General features: G+C 38.6%; 1 protein-coding gene across 2 annotated transcripts in view; it reads left to right on the forward strand.

Annotated features, from left to right (window-relative positions):
• The window catches only part of LOC106787851 (mucin-5AC-like), a 112,966-nt gene that overhangs the window by 1,488 nt on the left and 87,823 nt on the right, over positions 1 to 23,655 (forward strand). The window lies entirely within an intron of this gene.

The raw sequence follows: 23,655 nt of genomic DNA on the forward strand, positions 1-23,655 counted from the left end.
ATCTTTCTCCCTCTTTCTCTTTCTTTCTGTTTGCTATGCCTACGATGAACGACCTTTACTCCAACGCCTTCGTGAAAGTGCGATCGCACGAAGAAGTCCTTGCGCCTTTACGAAGCTACTTTACGATCTTTGCTATCTTATTTAGCGATTTCCTCGAATTTTAACGAGTTTCGTGTCTAACAGTCATGGTGGTTTTTCGTGATCGACATTAATTCTTTTCAAAAAGTTGTCGTTGTCGTATTTTTATCACTATGTTATTACATGGGTGGATACCTAAGTGAAAAAATAAGGAACAAGCAATAGGATGACTCGACTATTTGTATCTGATCGAGAGATCAACGGACTCCTGTTAACTCTCCTCACACTTTGCGTCTTTTATCCTTCATAGAAATGAAAGATGCTTCGGAAAGGAGACACCGATGTCGAGCAGGTTAAGCGGATGAAATTTTCTTCATGCATTATTTATGTTGTTACTTGTGTGTTATTGTATGCCATAGGATTTGCTTGGACGATCTACTCCTTCCTTGGACTATCTCATTTACTTTGTATTTTATCGACTATGCAAAGCTTTAAATTGTTATCCTTAAGGGAAGAAAAAAAAGGTTTAACCATTTGCAAGGTAGAAAGAAAAAAAAAGAAAAATGTTGGATCGCGTTCCATCGCTCGTGATTAGACTATGCATCGATTGCCTTTAATAGAATCACTTAATTTGCATACACTTAGAAAGGCGGAAGCACGTTTCTTCGACGTCGAAGAGGACGCGCGCCAACTTGATGCGATTCTGAAAGACCCCTCGTCTAACTGTTGTCGCAAATTGTTCGCGTGCTCGCACTTTCTATTGGCACTTGATTACGATAAACCAAGCAGGTGGGTTTTCAATTGACTTTTGTCGCTATGACTGTTCAATAAAGTATGTAAAATATTACGCTGAACTATGAAAAAGAACATATAAGAAAATCATTTTTTACATCTCGTTAAATCGTATCTATACGAAAATAAAATCAAATGTTATCTTATTTATATGTTCGTATGTGTACGTATACAAATGTATTCGTATGTGAGTGAATTCATGAGAGAACCTTTCTCTCCTTTATATTTTCATTATAACTTGTTCGTGTAACCGGATAAATCTGTCACGCAAAGGGGCTTTTCACTCCCTAGACACGACTTCTCGGACTAATGCCAGTTTCCACGCAGCTATTCCAACGTTTAGTTTACGAGGTGCGAGAGAGTACGATGCAGCTAATGCATATGCATGCAGAAAGGAGGAGCGCAATAGAACGTTCTAGGTACAAACGTGAAATCTTTTTTCCAAGCTCGTTGCCTCGGTACGTGCTCGGACCAAGAAAGAGAAAGAAATGGGAGAAAAGTAACCTACGTAAGTACTTACATATATATATTTTTATAAATATATCTATATATATATATATATGTTTATTTGTATAATATATACGTACCCCCGTTCAAAGCTTATGACTTTTTGAGATTATTTTACGAGAATTCACCGCTTTGAGCGTTTAGTTAACGATTAGAAATTTATTATTATCCAAAGTTATTTACGACATGTAACGTGACTTCTAATGAATCACGCGAGCCCAATTTGGTGCACTCACTCGAGTGCACCATAGCATCCTTTGCTGCTCTCAACCATGGATATATTCCTCCTCCTTATTTTCGCTCTCGCTTCTTCAACGAAGTATCGTTTTAAACGATCCTATACCATTATTATTTTTCTTTTCTCTCCAAGCGCCTTTTTACGAAGCTTCAAAGTTTACGTTATTCTGGTTCTCTCTTGGTTAACTCTAATATTTTTTACTAATTCATATATCCTATTTGAAGGAATAAAAATCTAGTCATAAAATATTTAATTACTTCGTGTTTTTCGATAACGCTATCAGTAGGTAAGATCTGGTGAACGTGATATTCTTTATCTCTGTACATACTATCGTGTCCGTGCACGGTCACACATGTCCTAATCCAAAAGCAAGGAAGGGCTTGTTTCTTTGATACTATCGAAGTAGCTTCTTAGATTAATGTATGTGCCATGTTAGATAATTGAAGGAGATTTAATTAAGATTAACTCAGCCGCATCGTTGCGTATACTTGTTCAAAGTGAAACGTATGAAATAAATGAAATTACTTCGATTCAAATCTTAATTATAACTAGAATCATATATCTATCTATCCGATAATTTTCTACGAAAATAATAAATATTAACTATACAAAAAAATGATAAAACAAAAAAAAAAAATAAAGAGAACAAACAAGAAATAAGTAGGTAGGAATACATCGTAAAAATTGAAATCACTAGTTTGGATCGTGCAGGTGGAAGTTGGACGTTGCTCTTCGGTAAACAGATACGGAGCATCATTCGTCTGGTTGCTGAGTTTCAAAGTAGTTGAAGGTATCTCGTACCTTCTTCTTCCCGCGGGATACAAGGCAAATTTATACCCGGTCACTTGCACCGTATGTCATTATCCGTCATTACGACCGAACGGAGGATCAGCATTGGACCCTGTCGTTCTCTTGCGTGCCATGTTAAGTCGTCCTTGACGTTACCAGTACCACAAATTCATGCAACCTGTCCTTCTAACGCGATCAGTACTTACAGAATCTTCCTGCTTGCATGTCCACGTATACGCAAGGGTCTACATGCCGAGGGATAGGATATCGTTTAGGTCATTAAGGCTCGGGAGATGGTATCGACTCATTTTATTCCATTTTTCCATCCTTCCTTCCTTCCTTCCTTCGTGTTCGTGTTCGTGTTCGTTTGTAGCAGTGATTCGACTTTATAGCGATCATAAGTTAGCTACTATAAAATCAAATCTTTACTTACGCTCAAACTTTAAAATATACTTATCCTTTTTCCTATGAAGAAAACTTCGTTTTATCTATAAGTAATTTTCTTTTTTATCCTTTTTTTTTTTTCTTATAATACTTCCCTCTATTATTCTAGATTAAGAAAATAAAAACACGTATAAGTATTCCCTTAAACTCGTTCGAGATTGTTGTAAGTAGGGGTATGTTTGGTTAAAAGACTCAAGCAAATCGATTATGGAGAAAACGTAGGAGTTTCTTCGAGGCAACGATTCTCGATAACGAGATTCACGTTGCTGTCCGTCATTAGTCTCCCCCACCTCTTACTTTTTCTCCCCCTTAGTCCCTCCTTTCTGTTCCCGACTGAGTATAGTGGATCCGTTTAAGAATAATAGCGGACGATCGCAGAAAGTACCTCGCGAGCGGCTGGTAACGCAGGTCGACGGTGCAGGTCGGCACCGTGCGCCTCGAATTCGCGCGATGGTATCGACCCTAAGCGCCTGTCTTTATACCCTCGGTCTCGCATTGGATATCCTTCTCGAGATACGAGCCATTAAAGTCTCCACCGCGAGGAGATCCTTTCCTTCTTCTTCTTCCTCTCTCGTTACATTCCATCCTTCAAGATATACGTATTCATCCTCGGTAAAATGTGCTGACTGAATGGGGTAGGAGGGTTAGAAGGAAATGGTAGGAGTAACGATGATTACGGCATCCGACTTGTTGCAAAGAGGAACGAACAAAATGATCGGTCAGTTCTCGAGATCTTGCGAATGCCTTATTTCTCGACCAAGTTAATATACTTTTGGTAAGAAAAAAACTAGCACGAGGAATATAAACAGGAGTAGAAAATATAATTATCTTTTCTATATAGAGACGTTATTGATAATAATTATATATAGAGTAAAAAAAGATTTTTATTGAAATAATCCGTAGGAATCTTAGTTAACGAGGCTCATGATTCTTGCTCTATTTTTGACCACCTTCTTAAGGAGATGATCTGCTCTTCAAGGATAGCCTCTATCGGCTTCGTTCGATAAAACGTATCGTACGAGTAAAGAAAAATCTAAGGGAACGCGAAGACTCCGATGGTCTTCTTCGTGTCGTCGTCGTCGTCGTCGTCGTCGGCGGCGGTTGTGGTTGTCTTCGTAGTTGTCAAAGGAAGAAAGAAAATGAGGAAAAGAAGGACGAGACGTCGTGCTGGTTCTTCTTCTTCTTCTTCTTCTTCCTCCTCTTCCTCCTCTTCCACCTATTTCTGCTTCTTCTTCTGCTTTGCTTCCTCGAAGAAATACGTGCGTTGATCGGCAATTTTCCCGGAGAGTAGTCGAGTATCTCGTATCAAGGCGAGTATGCTACACATACCTATCTAGACTCTAAACAGGTTTCCATGCGAGTATATACGAGTGAAAAATCACTTGCACACTGGGTTTGCTTTCTCAGAATCCGCGAGAGAGAGAGCGATCGAACTCGAACTTGAAATCGAATCTGGCCTTCTTTTTTTATATCTTTCCGTTTCTCTCTTTCTCTCTCTCCCTCTATATATATATATATTTCTCTTTCTCTTTTTTGCTCTCCTATCTTTCTATGCTTAACTTGTCGCTTAACGTTTTTGCACCTGTTTCATGAAGAACAACGACGAGTACGAAGGAGATTCGCTCTTTGCCGATGTGCTCGTTACCATTTTCAATTTACCTTCGACTTTCCTTCTTGCGACCGGTTGCTGAGATCGTAGAAAGAAATCCAGTTCTACGGCGTCGTAGATCCTTCGTCTTGCTCGTTCGATTATATCTTCCAGACGGGATTGCAAGTAGATGGAATGTAAAAATATCATCTCATCTAAACTGATCGTTGCGCTATTACCATTCTCAGTCGAGAATCCTTTCAAATAAACAGAAATATCTTAAGTGACGATTCTACTCTATATTATTGTGTCGATTAATATTTAACTCGAAACGATATTTTTACGTATATATATATGAGTATTTATGTAAATACACCATAGTTTTACATGCAATGATCGTAAACCGTAACGATTGTAACGTACAGGGTGTACGGCAAACTCATAATTAGGATGTCGGTAAATGACGTTTCATTCGTAGGGAGCAGGTAAGCATGTAGGTGTGCACAGCACTGCTGGTAAATAGAAAGTATTATCCATTTTCTTGGATCCGAAGAAGAAGAGGAAGAAGAAGAAGAAAAATAAGATGACTACGAAGAAGAGAAAGAAGAAGAAGAAGAAGAAGACGATGAAAAAGGAGGATAAAAAGTGACGGCCGCTAATCTTCGCGCATCGCACTACGTCGCATACGATGATTTCGCAAGGTGTTCAAGCAGAAATACCTTCGCATGAGTTTTCAAACCCGTCGTCATGCATACCTACCGATAAAACTTCTCCCGCTGAGAAATTATTTAAATAGAATTCTTTTTTGTCCATTAGGCAGATTATTTTTCGTCTTATACTCGGATTATTATGACCTAATTTGACTCTGTTTGTGAGTAATAATTTAGCAAATGACTTTTTTAAACCACTTGTGAAACTTGAAGTTACTTGTCAGTGGCACGTTCGAGGAATCAAAATGTTATATTCCATAAGATACCGATGTTTTTCCGAAACTTGAACGATCTGCGTTTCGTCATTCGCGCGTTGCGTGAAACATGTGCGTTTATTCGTTTATTCTATGCGTGGAGTAATCCGAATGTTTTTCTTTCCGAGAGACGATCAGCGGTTCCATTTATCTTTGTTCGTATCCTTGATGAGCCTTTTGAAATCAAAGCATGTCGAGTTTTTTTTTTCAACGAATATTTGTACAATATAAAAAAGCTCTTGCAGTATCTAATTATCGTCAACGGATATATAGAAAAATGAATTCACACCTCGTATAAAAATGATACCGTTGGTATTTCACCGTTTTGATCATCTTACCATAAGTTTTTATACAACAAGCCAGAGAACACGTACTTTGATTTTTATTATATTTTCATTTTATTATCCTTTTTATTCTCGTCAAATACTCGATTTAAGGTGGTACAAAGTCACGCACGATGACATAGCAAACTTTGTTACATGGGTGTTGTTAGGTGATCACCCGTTCGGACGTGGAACGAATTTAACTAATCGCTTTTTTATCACAACAGGGCTTACCGTCCTACTAACCTAAAGCAGGAGACTTCCATGACTCGCACATCCTTTCTTGTGCGATCAAGCATCAAAATTCTTTTACCTTATCCGATCGAAAGCAAGTTATTAATCATTCCCCCTATCATATTTATCCATTTATAAGCTAATCGCGAATAAATTGCTTACGAATGTAAATGACAAATCAAACAGTTGTATAAGTCAATAATTATCATCTACACTCTTTAATAATAGAAATTTTCTAGATGATTCAACTTCCGTCATGATTGCAATTATCAATCGATTATTTGCTACGAATGATCATCTTCGATTTAGCGTGGAAATAAGACAATTTTATGTCGACCATAAATTCTTATCTGTCATAATAATATTGTGCGGAGGTAGGAGTTAGAGTACTTCAGTCACCGCAAGTTATTTCTACATTCTGACACTTTGCGAAAGAAAAGTCATCGTAAAGTCGCTTAACATGATTTATGCTAAAGCGATCAAAGATGACGAAGTTCGTCAATGCGTTTTCTTAGAAAACTACAACGTCTAGTTGTTCGTACGTTACCAAAGGCGTCTTTCATGACTGTTTGACTACCGATTATCGTCAGGTGTTTTGTAAACTGTGAACAAATTTTGTCTCTTTTTTTTTTTTTTTTTTGTTTCTCTTGCTGTAGAAGAAAATAGTCGAGAAATTCTTTGAGGCCTCATCGCGTATACAGATTTCTTTGTCTCGTAAGGAGAAGAAAAGCAAGACTCGTTTACGAGGAGCACCTCGAAAGTTTTCTGGACGTACGAGTTAGCCCTTTTTCGAAGCACATAAACGACGGCACTTTTATCGGCGTCGAAACGACGTCGGTGTTCGCACCTTTAACGTGCTCCCTTATAGCGCTCGACTAAACCGGCTTTTTATGTAAAAGTAATTGCGTTCTCGTACAACTGGAAGCAACCAAGCTGCTCGTTTCAAGCACGCATAAGACATTGGAACTGCGGTTCGTAGATATTACGGATTCATGAAAGTTTTACCGTCTCGGCTGTCACGCTAACGTCTCGTGGGTGGCGTTAAATAATCATAAATCTAACATGTCCCATTATGCGAGATTTAGGGGTCGCGTAATTTGTGTCAGAGCAATTCCATTACGCTTTCTCACGCGTAAAATGTTTCGTTGATTCATTTGGCTCTGTAAAAACATCGGTATTGCAATTAACGAGGATATCAAAAGATTATTGGAAGTATCAAATATGTGCCGAGTCTCGTAAAAAGATTTCAAATTGTCTAGAACTTTGATTTATATCGAGGACAATAAAAAGGATAGAAAATCTCGAAGGAGCGTGGGTGGTTCGATGGATAATTACGTAAGAATTTATTATACAAACTCATTAATGGAAATCTAGTGAGGGTGGTGACCTCGTACACGTTAGCTTAACACTGTTCTACTCGTTCTTAAGCTTAAGACGTTTTCTATTATGAAATCGTAAAGATAGAAAGTTTGAACGTTTTAAGTTTTCAAAGGGCTTCATTTTCGCTCATACGTTCATACATCGTCGATAATCGTCCAATGATTATCGTAATCATAGGAATGGCGGACGTTCGAGTTTTAAAATCAAATTACGTATATCTCGAAGGTCAAAGATGATAATTATTGAGAATATAAAATCGTATGTTCGTTCGTTCGTTCGTTCGTTCGCTAGCTAGCTAGCTAGCTAGCTAGCTTACTTGCGTGAAATACAATGAGCCATAAATTGCGATCGCGTTTTACGATGTTTCCGTGAGATAGTAGAAACGTCGTAGGAGAATGGCGAGGGTGAATCTTTTTCTCTCTCTTTACGTTTAGGGACACGTTCGAACGTCCACGAGATATACAATAAGACGTTCAGTTAATTGGACGGATGACCCAAGCAAGAGAGAGGGCTCGGTGCGTTACGACTATTATAAGATTCACTTGGTGAAGTCGGAAGGGTCATTACGTTTTACGCGCGAGCAGAAGAAGAAAAAGATAAGGTTAGGAAGGGGTGGTATAGGATGAAGGTAGATAAAGAAGAAAAGAGAATTTTGTATGGTCGATGAGTAAATTGCCTTCGGGGGTGTGGGTGGGGGTGAGGGGGGGTGGAGTATTCGAGTTGTTGCTTTCGGCTTTGCCGTAGCAGTATTTTCTCGCGGTGAAATTGAATGTCGTTGTAAAGTCAGTCGCTGACTTTGAGCTGGACTTGGTTATTCTTTATCTTTTTCTCCCTTTCTCTTTCCATCTCTTTCTTTCTCGCAGTTTGAAAAAAAGAGAAATAAACTGAAAGCCTCCTCGGATACACGCACGTAGGCGTCCAATCGTTATTCACCACCTCGCCGGGGGTCTGTTCGTTCAACGATTCCTGAGCTACTCTTTTTCAAGATCTGCAACAACCTACCCTACTGAGCGCGTACGTGAATTGACAGCGTGATTTTATTCGCGCCGTCGATCATGTTTGCGTGTCGATTATTCCATTCTATGATATCGACCATGACCATGGAACTATTCTGAGACTTCTCCTTGTCAGGAATGAAATTTTTTTGAATGAACATTCATCATTGATCAAAAATGACGATATGTATGCTAGTATAAGATTTTATTATATACGATTATCGATCGATATTATATTTTTAAATGATCGTTAATACTTCTTTGTAATATTAACAAGGAGCAACGCGAACCGTTTTACAAAAGAAATTTATACTCGACAGAGTGATCTCAGTGCTCGGGTTATAAGCCCGGTAGTATCTTCCTCAGTGACACAATCTCCGAATGCATCTGCACGATGGAAGAGCATTCAAGTGCATTTATCAAGCCATTAAAACGACAGAGGAAAGTGGTTGGCTTGATATCGGTGCTTGGTACTCAAAACGATTTATCAAAGTCGTCGAACGATTCGCGAGCCAACGTGTCATTCGTTTTCATACCAGTGCAAAATTTCGAAGCGAGCAGAAGCAAAAGAAGAAAAAGAAGAAGGAAAAAAGAAAAGGTTCAAGTCTTGGCAAATTATTTGGTGGACATTTAATTCGTTAAATGTAAGTACGATACTTTTCGGTATCGTTTTTCTCTTCAGTAAGGCGTGAATACTGTCTCGTTATTGATATCAAACCACTAGGATCTGGAGCATACTGTGGTTAAACAAAAAAGTATCGGAGTCGAATCGAAAATGATACGAAATTTGTGGGTTATAAAGTAGTAAGTATGATTTATAAGATAAGAACGATGTGACGAATTCTCATTTGCTTTCAAAATCAAATCGCTTGAACTCGAAAGGATTTACATAGGCAACTATAATTTATATTACAAATCAAATTATTTGAATCTGAAAGTATGTATTTATATTTTCAAACATTATTTATTCTCTAAAATATATAAAGTAGTTGTAATTAAAAAATATTTAGCCGAGGAATCGTTTCTAATTGTTCTCGAAAGGTTGGCGAATTAGCAATACGCTTCCGGTAATTATGCAGGACGTGAGCTAATTAAAGTCGAAGCCGGTAAAGTTTGGCCAGTCGTGTGGATAGACGAGGTTAGAAGAGGAAGATCAAGAGGGGTCCATTTGGTTTCCTTCAAAGGTGCGCCCACGCGATTTGATTTACGGGCTGACTGGGGAGAACACGAAATAGCGATGTAGGAGTACGGGGACGACATGGGGAGGGCCAAATTACCGTTTCTTCTTCTGTGTACCATCCTTCACCACCCCTGTCCTAATCCCACGCACTCCCTTTGTCTCATTGTTCTCTTCCACGAGTACGTTGGGATCGACCAACGAAAACCATTTCACTTTACAATAGGATTATGATCCATGCTGGAAAACGCCCCGTTACGCTTAACAATGCGATCATCGTTCATCGTCCGACACGATAACGTCGATTGAAATTCCCAACCTCGACGAATGAAATCTTTTAACTCTTTTTTAGTTCTTTTATCGAATAGGATCAATTTTTCCTTTAAATTGCGATCGACGGGTTTCACAATGGTCGCTTATTAACAATGATTTACGCGCCTTCAAAGAATAAAAGAAGGAAGAAGAAGAATAAGAAGAAGAAGAAATTTTCTTATTTGATCCCTGAAGTAATGCGTTATAACTTATAAGTCGTGACAAACGTATATACGTACTTACTTATATGTATTTTGTTCCGATGCAGGTAGACAATACCAAAAGCCCTCTATCATCGAATCCAATTTACGGACAACAACGAGCCGATTACATCGCTACACGACCGCGTTCATAGGTGTTTTCTTTCTCCTTCTTACTCTTACGACAAGCGACGTTGTCTCGTTAGTGTTTGAGGTCACGAGTTATGTCTATCACATTGTTGTTCGACTAGTTCTACGGTCGATGAACGATTATTCGGCTATGTAGTAATAACCCCGACATCACGAATCGAGGATCGTTTGAGATAAGAAGCTAGTAACCAAATAAAGGGGGCAAGTGGAAGCTTACTTAGATGATGTTGGTGGAAGGAGAGTATAGTAACTGGTAGGAGTCTATCGGGTATTTGATCCACGAAGTATCGAGATAATCGATTCATCTTCCTTCGTTCCTCTTGTAAAGCTTCCCCTTGTAGAAATAAATGTTCGAATCAACGTTGTGTAACTTCTACTAAGAACCATCAAGTTGTTCATGAATTTTATTCACACAACATTGAGATGAATTTTTTTTAAATTATTTATCCTTTTGTATGTAAGGTCTGATGATCTCGTCATTAATTTCATGAATATGCATATTTTATCTAAGTTTCTCGACCGACCTTGTTCAGAAGAGTAGGAAGGAGGGAGGAAGAAAGAGAGAGACAGAGAGTGAGCGAAAAGGCAGCATCATGTGGCCCACTTGTGAGCACGAACATGACATAACAACCGAGAAGATGTTCGTTCGAATGCTGTCTGCATCTTAAAATACTCGACGAGAAATTCCTGTCAGCTTCTCGATGTGTCGTTGGCGTGCCATTATTTTTCAATTCTTTTTTGGTCCGCCCATTCAGAAAGATTTTGCATTAGGTTTGGATTAAAATTTTGTTCATTTTATTTTCATCGATAATGATAGTAGATTTCTGTTGCAGTAAGAAAATCCTTTTAGAGGAGATATTCCTCGAAGCTGTAGGAGAGTAAAACGTTCCTTCCTCAGGTTTCTAAATCCATTTGTAGACGTTCGTCTAAAGTGAACACGCAAGCCCTTAAGCCGTAGCCAAGTCGAGAAGAAATCTGATAAGTGTTTTGCAATCGAACGCCTCTAATTTTTCGTTGGTAATTAAGACCACTAGAAAAAGAAAGAGAAAGGGAGAAAGAGAGAGAGAGAGAGAGAGAGAGAGAGAGAGAGAGAGAGAGAGAGGGAATGGATAGTTCTAAGGGTCTTGTTAAAATATAAAAGGTAGTCGTGTATCTCGCGATCAGTTTTCTAGATGGCAAGATGAGGATCTTCCAGAGCCGAGTTCGTTCTTGGCAATTAAGACTTCGACCTTCGCGCTATGCAATTAAGACGGTCGAAGCAGGGGACGGAACCCTCTTGGTATTAGCCTATGCCATCTAAGGTATCTAATTGCTTACTTCGTGTCTGATTAACGAATGATTATTGCTTATAGGAGGAATAAGATGCACGATATCGTCTGCGCATAGACGAACTTTTAAGATTGAAAGTTATCTATCTACAAGATAATTATTATCTAATATAAAATCGGAAATGTCGTTAGGGGTGAGATAAATTGTTAATTTTCGAACGTTTTGATTACTTTCCTTAAGCGCGATAAATCTTTTGAGTTTTATCGGAATGAACGCGTTCCAACGTCTCACGATCTTCTCTTTCTCAGAAAAGGTTTTTGCCTTTCTTCTCTTGAATGCAATAAAAAGCCAAAGGGACCGAAGAAAATCGGCGATCGGAGCGTACCTACTCCTCCTCTCTTGCAAGGAGTATTTTCTTTCTTGGAAGAAGAAGCAAAGACGAAGAAGAAATGGAGAAGGTAAGGAATAAAAAGAAGTAAAGAGGGTACGGCTCGATGGCCCTTACCGGAGCACCCATTATCGAACGTTATTCTTACTCGAGCGTATACCCCAGTACCTATCGACTTTCATCACAGAAGTTGAGGGGCCCAAAGTCGATGCGCCAAGATCTCGCTCGCAACCTGGAACAACTTGCCATCCAGCTTTTTGCGCGTGGTTTATGGTGCAACACAACTGGACTCCCGAGATTTCTAGGTACGCCCTATCTAACGATCTTGCTACTATTTCTTTCTCTCTTGCCCTCATTCGTTCTCTCTCTCTCTCTCTCTCGTTCTCTATTTTACTTTTCTGTACACTTGGTGGAGAGAAGGTTCTCTTGCTACGGAAATACTTCCTTCCACCTACCGACCAAAAGCTCCCGCTTGAATCTACGAGCGTAGTACTCTAGCTTCGAGTTTATCGCGGTACATCGAACACACAGCCCGTTTCTATCGAATGGGCTCCGCAGAGACGAGAACCACCAGAAGAACGTCTATCCCGCAGCGTAGGTGTGAAAACGATCGAGAACGTTATTTCCGAACACCTGTTTCTAACGTACCGATTTCTCCTATTTCTTTATCTTCTCTATTTATTTGACTTATTCTTGAAATTTATTGGATCAACGCGTATTTTTGTCAAAGTTCCTAGGTTCCATTTTTTTTCTTTTTTTCACAAGACTCCTCAGCACGATACAAAAAGAAGGTTCATTTCAATTCGGGCGATCTCGTTTATCTTTATTTTTATTGCATACATTCCGAAGCTCAAGATATCCGGTCTCGAGATCTCTCTACTCCTTGGAATCGGCAAAATCCTACGAGCTCTTTTATTACGAACAGAACACTTCCTTCCTTACGAGTATAGTTCCCGGTGGGCCGATTACCCAGCCCTTTCACTGATTTCGACGTCCATTATTTAACTCTGTTTTTATGTGTGTTCCGGTTATCGTTTCCAGGCTTTTTTATGTCTAAGATCCCTTTATGTTACAAATCTGCACGCGGTATACCATCGAACCTACGTACTTTCGTGATCCTTTCTTCTAGTTTTCATAGTCTTTCGAAGTAAAATTTAATATTTTTGTTTTCGTTAAACAAAGATACACGTTGATCATTAATGAATCGTTTGGTAATTTATTAAGGAAATGTTATGGTACTTTTATTAGCAAATACCACGATAGAAACGTTTACAAATAGGTAGAGCAAGGAATCGTTAGGTTCTTATCGGAGTTCGAGGACATCGGCCCTTACCTCGATGATTTTATCTTTAGAATTCGCTGCGCGAGATTAAAATCTATCCCTGATGCGAGTATACTCGAGGGTATTCGCGTGCAACAGGGAAGTTTAGCCAGGTGGCTCCTAACCAGGATTGGGTAAAAGCAAGAAACTCAATTCACGTGACTCTCTTTCAAGAGACGATATCGTTTCTATGTCCTGTTTACGGCATAGAACTCGAAGCGAAGCTATCCTTGCATGGGATCTGGTACCTCCATGGTATTCACGTTGTCCTCCGTGCAGGAATCTAGCCTTAATGAGTAAAATTGACTCGGACTTCCCTCGCTAGGCCGAGCGAGAAGTCTCAAGGAGGAGATTCGTGCTCGCCTTTCAGGGCACCACTACCATCACCAAGTACTAGTTGCATTAGTGTCTTTCTATTCTAAGTCTTCTATTTCTCTCTTTCTCATGGAGTTAGTAAGTAGAGAAAAATCAGCTAGCGAGAAGACGAGGAAGAGAAAGAGTTAGAAGAGGAAGAAGAAGAGGAAGAAGACTCGTTCCCTATCTGGCTTAGTCTAGTACATTGAATCAGGATCTGGTGTACAGCACTAGCCGGTGTACGTGTTACGTTGTTCTTGCGGTTCGTAGAATTACACCGCTGTCGGTCGTGTTAGTCCGAGAAACAGGAATTTGCGCTTAAGGCACGCTTAAAGCAGAAGTCCAAGAGCTTCAAATGGGATTACTGGTAGCCCAGTCGGTTATCGTTTTCTCCATGGCTTTTCGATAAGATCCTCGAGTCTCCTAATAGGTTCCTTTTGTTGAAAATCCCTGTAACGATCGTCGGCTATGGCCTGACTCGCCGAGATAGAGCTTTTTACCAGACTTTAATCGCATCGCGATTGCTGGTAGTCGAGGTTCCTTTTGCGACATTCGGACGACCGTCTTTATCGTCTCGGAGAAAAGGTTGGAGAATGATGTTCGATTCTTTTTTCTTTCCCTTTTTCTTTTTCCATTGTATATCTAGCAAAGGATCGTTTGTCCATTTAAAACTCGTATAGTCACGAGAGAAACAATTAAAACTAAGGATATAGGAATAAAAGGAAAAAAGTGGAATGTTAGCTAGGAGCCGAGGGAATGAATATCTCGAAGAGAAAAAATGAGTTACTCTCTCTGGCTTGGCGTTAGCCGACAAACAGGTACATAAACACTGCATTTAGTTTCGCTATCGGCAGGCCATGGCAGTGATAGAGTAGCGTTACACGCGAAAGGCCCTCGCCGTAAGAGAGAAACCATCATGGACCTTCGATCTCTCCTCTCCGTGATTCAAAGACAGCTAGACGGATGCCCAAAGATCTTTAACGGCGATCGGAAAATACTTATTTTCCCTTGGTGTCAGCTTCTTTTTTCTCAGTGCTTCTCTATGTAAACTATACACAATCTATATATATAAACATTACTACACTACTACACTCACGTATACAACACTAGTCGAGAAAGTCAGTTCTCCGCAAATGAATTCGAGGCGTAACTTAAGGATAGGAGAAGGATGGGTGCGAGGTTCGCGATGGAATTTCTCGACGATTCCCTCGACTCCTGGCGATCTCACGAACTGTTGCCGCGTGCGTGCGTGCGTGCGTGAGTGAGTTTGTGCGTGAGCTGAACGCGTAGGGGAACGATAGCTCAAGCGAAAGTAGGATGCAATATATTCTCCTTTTTCGCTGGCACATTCAGCTAAGGGAATTCGCAGGAGAACGGCGAGCAATCGTGATTCTTCTTGGACAGGTACGATCGTTATCGCCTTATCGGAAGCGCGATCGGCAAGATATTCAACGCTTCATGGATTTTACATATCCGGATTTGTACGTTCTTAATGGTAGGTATCTATCCTAGTGTATACTACTAGATACCTAAACTAAAAATCTACGAGTAGAAGTTAATGCTCATTTTCTTCAGCATTGAATTCATTGCAATAGGAATTTTAGATTGGTAAAGTATCTTATCTAAAATAATATACTAACGAGTAGTCTAATCATTTTTTATGTCATCACGGTTGTCAACCACAAGAGACAAATTCATGTTCCTGAAACGCGGTCACTTTTCTTTCATACCTAAGTATATGATACTTTCATTAAGCTCCGTCACACTGTATTCCTCGAGCTTTAATAGCTAGGATAAGAGAAAGAAAGAGGGGGAAAGATTTATCTCGGTGCGGTTTCGTGCCGTACCGGTCGTAAAACGTCACGGGCAAGCGGCATGGGCAAGCGGCACGGGCAAGCGGCACGGGCAGGCGGCACGCACGTCGGACGTTCTTGCGATTGGTCGGTCGGTGCTAGGGAGATTCGAGCTGTCGGTGAAATCACCCCGTGTCTTCGCTCTATTAGCTCACCACCAGGTTTTCACGGAGGCGTGACGAGTGCTCTCGATTTAATCTTCAAGATAATTAATCGTTTTTCTTCGATCTCCCGTCGCGTACGAAGACTGAATCGAATTGCCTTTCAATTGGGGGATTTAATGTTTAGAAATATAATAATTAACTATATAAGAAACAGATTAATGTCATTCTGTTTGTTAGTTCGATAATAATTTGGATTAGTTAGATAGGATTTGGATGTTTGTTAAGATTTTCGGAGAGTATTTGAAAGGTACACGTATATACATTCGTTTCAATAGGTCATTCACTCTGGCCGCGGTTAATACACAGCCAACGGCCATTAATATTGTTTCAAAACGGCCGCAATGCTGCGAAGGCACGTGACTGCGAACTGGTTTCGTTGTCGCCCAGGGGCCGGTCGGACCCTGACACTGACATCCTTCAAGGTTTCTCTTTGGATCGTCTCTCGCGTTGCCCGAGGGCTTCGTTGCCCGTGGGCTTCGTCGCACGTTGCCCATCCAAAGCCCCTGACATTGACTTCCAAATGGAAGTCTCCTGAATATGGTAATACCTTTCCAGAGAGAATCTCCTTATCTTCTTTCCATCTTCTTCAGGTAGAGCTGAAAATTTGGGATTATTTGTTAGGCGAGTTAAGATGAAATGGGCATTGATGATAGATCATTTAATAATACCCTTGAATAATTCGTTTAGATTCTAGTCGAGATCTCAAAAGATTTTTAAATTCAAGCATATACTCTATCTGCTAAAAGTTTCGGATCACTACTTAAATTTAAATAAACAGGACATTTATATAAGAAACAATGAATTATAATATATATTATATAATATAATTATAAATATAAAAATTTTTTTTATCATAGAATATTTTTCTTCATATTGCTCTTTCATTAAAAAAAAAAATCGCGTTCATTTTTAATGACTGTCTGACATATTCTGGCCATCCTGGCAATAATTTTATTCAATGTTTCTAATTAAATATTTTTCTATGCTTCATGTAGAAGTTGTTAAAGATAGGAAAATTTATTCTGAACATTGCCTGAAATTCGATTTGTAAACTTTTTTTTACGGAAATCAGCAAGCGACTTTAAACTTTTTGCCAGCAGTGTAGATGTTAATCATCGTTAAAATGAATTTCGCTTTCTCCTTTTATCGTTTTCGATCAAGTATAACATCTTGCATTACAAGAAATTCTTGATCTATTACCTATGACCCATGATCGATGTTAACTCGCGTTGTCTCACTTGTTAGAATTGTCTGATTTCTACTACTGTCTTTTAGTTCAACCATCTTTCTCACCGAACATGCAATATAATTCCAGCGGGCACAGAAATGGATGACCGCTCCTAGGAAATAACCGACGTGCTACATGGGAGCTCGTTACTCGGAGAAAGACACTCTTGCATCCTTTCTCCTTAGAGAATTATCCAAGAACGCTTTTGTGTTGCGCTTCTGACTCGAGATATAAGGAACTACCGTTGTATTGGAAGGGCTCGCTTGTTTTATCAGACTTCGCGTTTTTAAATTTATTATTGTTAAAGAAATCTATGTCATCGTATTCTTCCTTTGCTTGGCAAGATGCATATGAAATATATTTGTACATATATATATTTTTTTTTTATTGTATTTCCTATCGATTTTCCATGATCTCGATCTTGGTAATAAGGGCGTAAGTTTCATCCTCAATTCTCACACATATCGATTGCATTACTTATATGTATACATGAGTACTATACTCGTACGATTTATGTTGAGAATAATTAAATTGATATTTTATTATTAATCTATTATATCATACGTATCGTTATGTATTTATGCTGAATCGTGTGGTTGCATTCCAAATGTATATTTCTAATGAAACGTAAATATAAAAGTATTTACGTATGCATATATCCACATCAAGAATATTACATTCGTCATGTACTTAGTAATGTCGTGAATGCATTTACATAGATATGTATTTTATAAAAGAATTATCAACAATTTTATTTATCGTTTAATATTATAATTTTTTATATATTCGTCTACTCGATAGTATATAGCATTTCATTTTTAGGTAATTTAATTTAATTTCAACGAAGAGAATCAAAATAAATTCTCGTGGGTGTGGACAGGATACGGAAGTAGCACCCATTTCCGTTTTTTTTAACAATGCTCGATCTTTTCTCTTTCCCCTACTAATTATAGTAATCACCAGTAAAAGCTATATTTTGTAACTATAAAAAGATTTTCGAGCTTTTGTTGCTTGTAAATAAAAATATAGCAACGCACACAAAACGAAGGACTTTAAAAAGAATCACGTGGATTCAATATCTTGGTATTAGCAATGCAGATAGTATCTTCTAATAGGATAATTCAATGATTTCTTTTGTAAACATAACGCGTTTTGTGTCGTGCCAATCGATTAAACGTGATCTCATGTTGTTTGCATGGTAATCGCTCAAAAAGTTTCAACCTTGGGTTGTCTATGAATAGGACGCGTATTTAGAATAGTTTTGTACTCGTTCGAAGGTCTCAAATTAAAAACAATAGCATAATAAATGCAATTAAACTAATTCTAAGTAAATTATTATAAAAAGATAAAGTAATCGAGGTAGAGATAAAAATAATTATACCGATAATATAAACTAGAGCAGCAATAAAAAAATTGTATCGTACGATACTTTGGAAAGGTTGTTTGGTAAATTGCATGATTCAAAGGACAAGAGCAATGATGACTCATCTTTGGGAACAATTGGTCGAACTTGATCATCGATTTTCAAGAATATGTTTCGAGGAGGACGCTAACCTATGGGATAAAAGGATAGAAAACAATGGTTCCATTAATGCATAGTTTGGGGTCAATAACCTTGCGGTACAATGAATACGCTTGCGTGTCTACCTTCGAGGGAGAGGGTTTGAGGTTGGTAGTAGAGAGGGGTGAAGAGCAATCAAAGCCATCTCTTCGTGCTCGCAGCTATTCCGCTTAGATAACGCTACACATACATACAAATAAATCCACATATACACTAGTGCTATACGGTATAAGACTCGACTGTTTGCGTAGGTTCATTATAATATATCGAGTCGTTGCGGCGTGTGCCAGCGTTAAGCCGACCCAAGATGAATATGTATTTTCTGTGCCGTTCGTGAGGCATTACGATCGCCGACGGTCGGTGCAATTTGTATTCGTTGCAGTTACGGCTAAGTATGCCTACACGCACACAAACACAGATCTATAGATTCTACCATCCTAGAGAATCTTACTCTTTTTCTTAGTTCCGTTCTAGAAAATCGAGTCTCGTTTAGATAATTTTGTTAAATTGCTTATACATTTAATACGCTTTTCATTTCTAGTTAATAATATCTATATATCTATATATATATATATATATATATACATGAGATAAGATATAGAAATCGAGATAGGAAGTAGAATTTAAGAAGACAAGTTGAAATAAGATCAAAAATTGTGATCATCAGCACGATCGCGATCGTAGTTAATGAAAGTGCAATGAATCGTAGCTGATTTCCGTTTGCGAAACCTCTCTTGTAATGGCACGGCAGGGAGTAACCGAGTCTTATAGCAAAATCATTCGCCGTTATGAGTTTCTCTCGATGGGACGTCGTTCCTCCTTTCTTCTTCGTAGGACGATTCGAAGCGTGCAGCTGTTGGCTCGATGTACTACCTTTGGAATTTCTTACAGAGCTCTGATTAATGATCGATGATGGGTAGATGGATACTATTAGGCATTGTTCCTCTTGCGCACTAAGGGAGCAACTTCGTTGTCAGGAATGTTCCAATTAACCGATCTCGAGCATTGTGTACCGTTCTATCAGATACCTTTCACGTAGACTTATCACGCTACGTGTACAGTTAAATATACTAATGTATATTACTCTCTCTCTCTCTCTGTTTAAATATTCCAATTTATTTTTATTTTTACTCTCCTCATTTTGATCGTCATAATATCTTAAATTGGTATTTCAAGGATTCACTTGAAGATGAACGTCGAACTTGGAAAAATTGCTAATAATCATTATCATATAACCTTACAGATTAATATTTGAAAAAGTCTTATTTATGTCGGATGTTCAATTAACACGATTGCACATAAATATGGCCTTTATTATAGATTTTTGTTTTCTTTAAACGGACCTTCGCTCGTGCGATCAACGCGATTCAAGCAAGTAGTAGACGTTAAATTGCTTTTACCAAGGTTGTGATACGAGATTCGATCGTTTCGACGAAGAAAGGTCCGCGTAAGAATATTTTATCTAAATATGCTTGGTACGGACGAAGGAAGGAAGGCAAGTTGGGTCTCGAGGCTCGAGACGTAATTATCCTTAGCGTGATAAGTTCTCTTTCTTACCCATCTTACGATCCAAGCAACGATGGAAATTGCCAAATTGGGATGCATCGCGTTACGTGAAGGCTGCTGCTGAGGAGTAATTGCCGAGGGCCTTCGTTTTTCAAAGAGCGAATTATTATGGAGATGCGCTTCGACGAACGATCCTTTACTCTTTACGTGTGAAACTATCCCGTCGAAATATTAAGGCTATCATTAGCGAGACGTATTACCATTTAAGACAACGCTTTGCATGTTTAGTATTTTTCTTTTTTTCGATAATATTACTTACGAGTCATTATTTCCCTGTTTATTTGATTTTTAACTTCAATTTCTTATACTTTTAAGATAATTTATATTACAAAGACGCAAAAGTCTGCGAAGGATACCGAAAGGTTTCTTACGTATTCATACTGAGTCCTGTGACCGGAAAGACTACGAGCTTGTATCCGTCTATTCGAGTGTTAAAGGTAGTATGAAACACTATCTAATACCGATAAGTATCGCTTCTTGAATAGCAATAATCCTCCCTGAGAGATATAAAAAAGAAAAAAAGGGTGAGAGAACATATGCTTGTCGACTAAATCGATAAAGAATTCCTTTAAGATTTTAGTTTGTTGTATTTTGTACCTTTTGTTAAATTGTCACCGAAACGGAACACTTTCTGTTTTAGCATATCTTTTCTTGATGCTCGATTCGCGACGATGTTGTGCCGAAAGCTTGACAAAGTCTATCTCGTTGGTGTATCTGAGAGCTCCTTTCTCAATTTGGTGTCGGATGTCACTTCTCCTGACTGGTGTCTCATCGAGGATTAAATTCGGTCTTGAGCAAAGTGTACGTTTATAGTCCCATATCCAGGGCTTTGCTCGCCACTGTCATCAGATAACGTCTTCGATGGCTCCCGCGAGAACTCCCCTATCGTTTCGTAAAGCGTGTAGTCTCTTTCGCATCGAATTCGACGTTAGTGATTCACTTCTCTCTTCTTCAATTTTCCTTCTTCATTTTTGTCTCTTATCTTTTTCTTTTTTTCTTTTGATTTTTAAATGTCCTTTCGTGCGTATTTACAACAGGAGTCTCAGATTACACGTTTAAAAGGAAACGTGAATTACCGAATGGGAAATGATCTACCGAACGATTGTACAGTTAATGTCATGGTAATAAGGATCTCTTTATGCGAGTAATTATAATTTCTTGAATAGTCTAGCGACGGGTTTCTCTTGAACCTTCTCGTTTATCCTCTTTTATCCTCTTGCGGAGAAACAGCCTCACTCTTTCTACTTGACTCTTTTTCTTCTTCGTACACCATAGGGTAAGTCTCTTCGCTAGTTGCGATATTCTCGGCTACCCCAGAGGTAAATAGGTACGAAAGGATAGAAGCTATAGGAAAGAGGAAGAAAGAGCGTAGAAGACGAAACGTTAAAGCCGGCAAAGGATTAATGTCCCCATCCTGCAGCGTGCATTGTGACGTTTAAGAAGACCGTGGATCGTAGCGCGCTATGCATCACTCTGTTGCACAAAGTACGCGTACGTACACAAACCACCGGTTGCTTCTAAGCAAAGCCAAAGTTATATTAATGGCATCACCATTAGTTCCACCGTGGGACACTTGTATGGTGTATCATGGCAAGCAACGTTTCCTCTCTTCTTCTCTGTCTACTACCTACCACCCCCTATCTTCTTATTTCCCTTCCTCGTTTTTTCCTTCCTTTTTTCCTTGTCTTTATCAACTTCGACCATTCAAGATCACTGAACATCGGATTCGTACAACGTTTCCCTGTCGATTCGCTTAAGACTGAATTTAAAAGGAGTCCGATTGCTTGATCAACTTGATGGATCGATGCCATTCTTGGGAACAGCCGTTTAACAGTCTTCGTCTCTTTACTTTCGATCCGATCTCTTTAGTTCAATTCGAATATACAAGAATTCTTTTCCTTGTCTCTCTTCTTCTTTACGTCAGACTGATTTCATTTTACAGTCCGTTTTCTCATCGTGTTTTAATATATCTTACATGGTAACAATGAAAATAATAGAAAGCTCGTAGATATAAATATCAAATAATTTGTTCTCGATGTTTTCGATGTCCTGGACGATAATCAATCTATATCCGTCAATTAATAATAATTCCTAAAAAAAAAGAAAAATTATGATTTTACCATCGTTCGCGGTGAAAAAAAATTAACTTTAATAGACACATCCAGGAAACGAAAGTCAAAGGAAGAAAAGATCCAATGATTAATTTAAAACGATAGGAGAAAGGGAATTTTGCGAGAGATGGGAATCATTCGGCTGTACCGTCCTTTCTCTTCTTTCGAATCTTTCTTTCTTTCTCTCTCGTTGGAATTACATTTTAAGAAATGAAACGAAAGGTAAAATGAGTCCGATTTGCGAAATAGCCACTCCCAATATGTGCTTTTTTTTTTTTCTTCTTCTTTCGTTTTGAAAATAATGAAATAGAAATCCATCGATTAATACCATTCGAACTTTCTTTCGAATTGTACCGTACGATAGGTAGAATTTAAGAGGTTGATATGTCTCTTTGTTATCCTTTCTCCTTTCGCTCGATATCATTTATTTTTTTGGTGGACAGGTAGAAAGTGAACACATAGTAGGTAAAGAATGTATATATATATATATATATCTTTTCAATCTTTTTTCGAATGGAATTTATATTTAAATCTAGATGAGACGTAGATTTTTTGTGCTTGTTATTCTTCTTCGTATATTTTGTTTTTCTTTCAATCGTTCCAGATTAGTTGCCAAGTTTCTAAACGATCATATTTTATAAACGGAGAGAAGAAGAGAAGAGAAAAATCTCACGGAGAGGGATCGGTAAGAAATACTTTGGCCGTAGTTCGTGCAGAGTGCACCTCTTCTTCCAGTAACGCTACACTCGCGGTCAGATGAGAGAGCAAGAGAGAGAGAGAGAGAGAGAGAGAGAGAGAAAGAGAGGCACAACCAAGGGATCTAACATTTCATTCTGGTCGAACGAGTTTGATGGAAAAATAATTGTGGTTTTTGAGATGGTCGTTCGATGTAATATTCTTCTGATTCGTTCGTACCCGATCGTTTCCTGCTACGGAAATTGAATATTCTACTGATACGCGTTCGAATAACATTACTCTGTCTCGATTTCAAACACATTAACAAAGTATCGATTGTGGTAATATAAAAAAAAGTAATAAGGAGGCGATCTCTCTATGGAAGATCACTCTACCGAAAATAATTGAATATTAATTTTTTGTTGCGGTATTACTTATTTGAAAAACACGCGTTAATATTAGAATGAACAGGTATCAAATATAAATACCTGTCAGGAAATAAGACAAGGGCTGATATGATTTCTTCGTAGAAAGATTCACGGACCGATTGAAGATTGGAAGATCAAGATTCTTCAGGATCCCTATCGTTACGAAAAGATCGAGTTTAACATGACAGCTTTACCAAAACACTGTCGAGCAATCCATTCTATATATATATATATATATATTGCAGTTGTCAGTAGATTGGCCTAGTCATTCTTTGCCGCTTCAGCAGCCCTTTCTCCCTTTTTTTTTATTCTCGTAATATGCAGATGAGAATATAAATATGAAACGTGAGATCACCGAGAAGGAGCCACCTACGGAACCAAGTGCAACACGGCGGATGAGAGAATTCTTCTTCTCTCTTCGATGTGCCCATTGATGCGCTACGAATATCCGTTGGGACGTATGCACGAGTAAAAAGGACGATGCACTCTCTTTATTTATAATTTTACATGTCTCTTATTGTTACACAATTTAGATCTTTCTTTTTTTCTTTAATATTTGTCCTTTT

This window comes from Polistes canadensis, unplaced genomic scaffold, assembly GCF_001313835.1.
Source record: "Polistes canadensis isolate GaletaPanama2010 unplaced genomic scaffold, ASM131383v1 scaffold_116, whole genome shotgun sequence".
NCBI lineage: Eukaryota > Metazoa > Arthropoda > Insecta > Hymenoptera > Vespidae > Polistes > Polistes canadensis.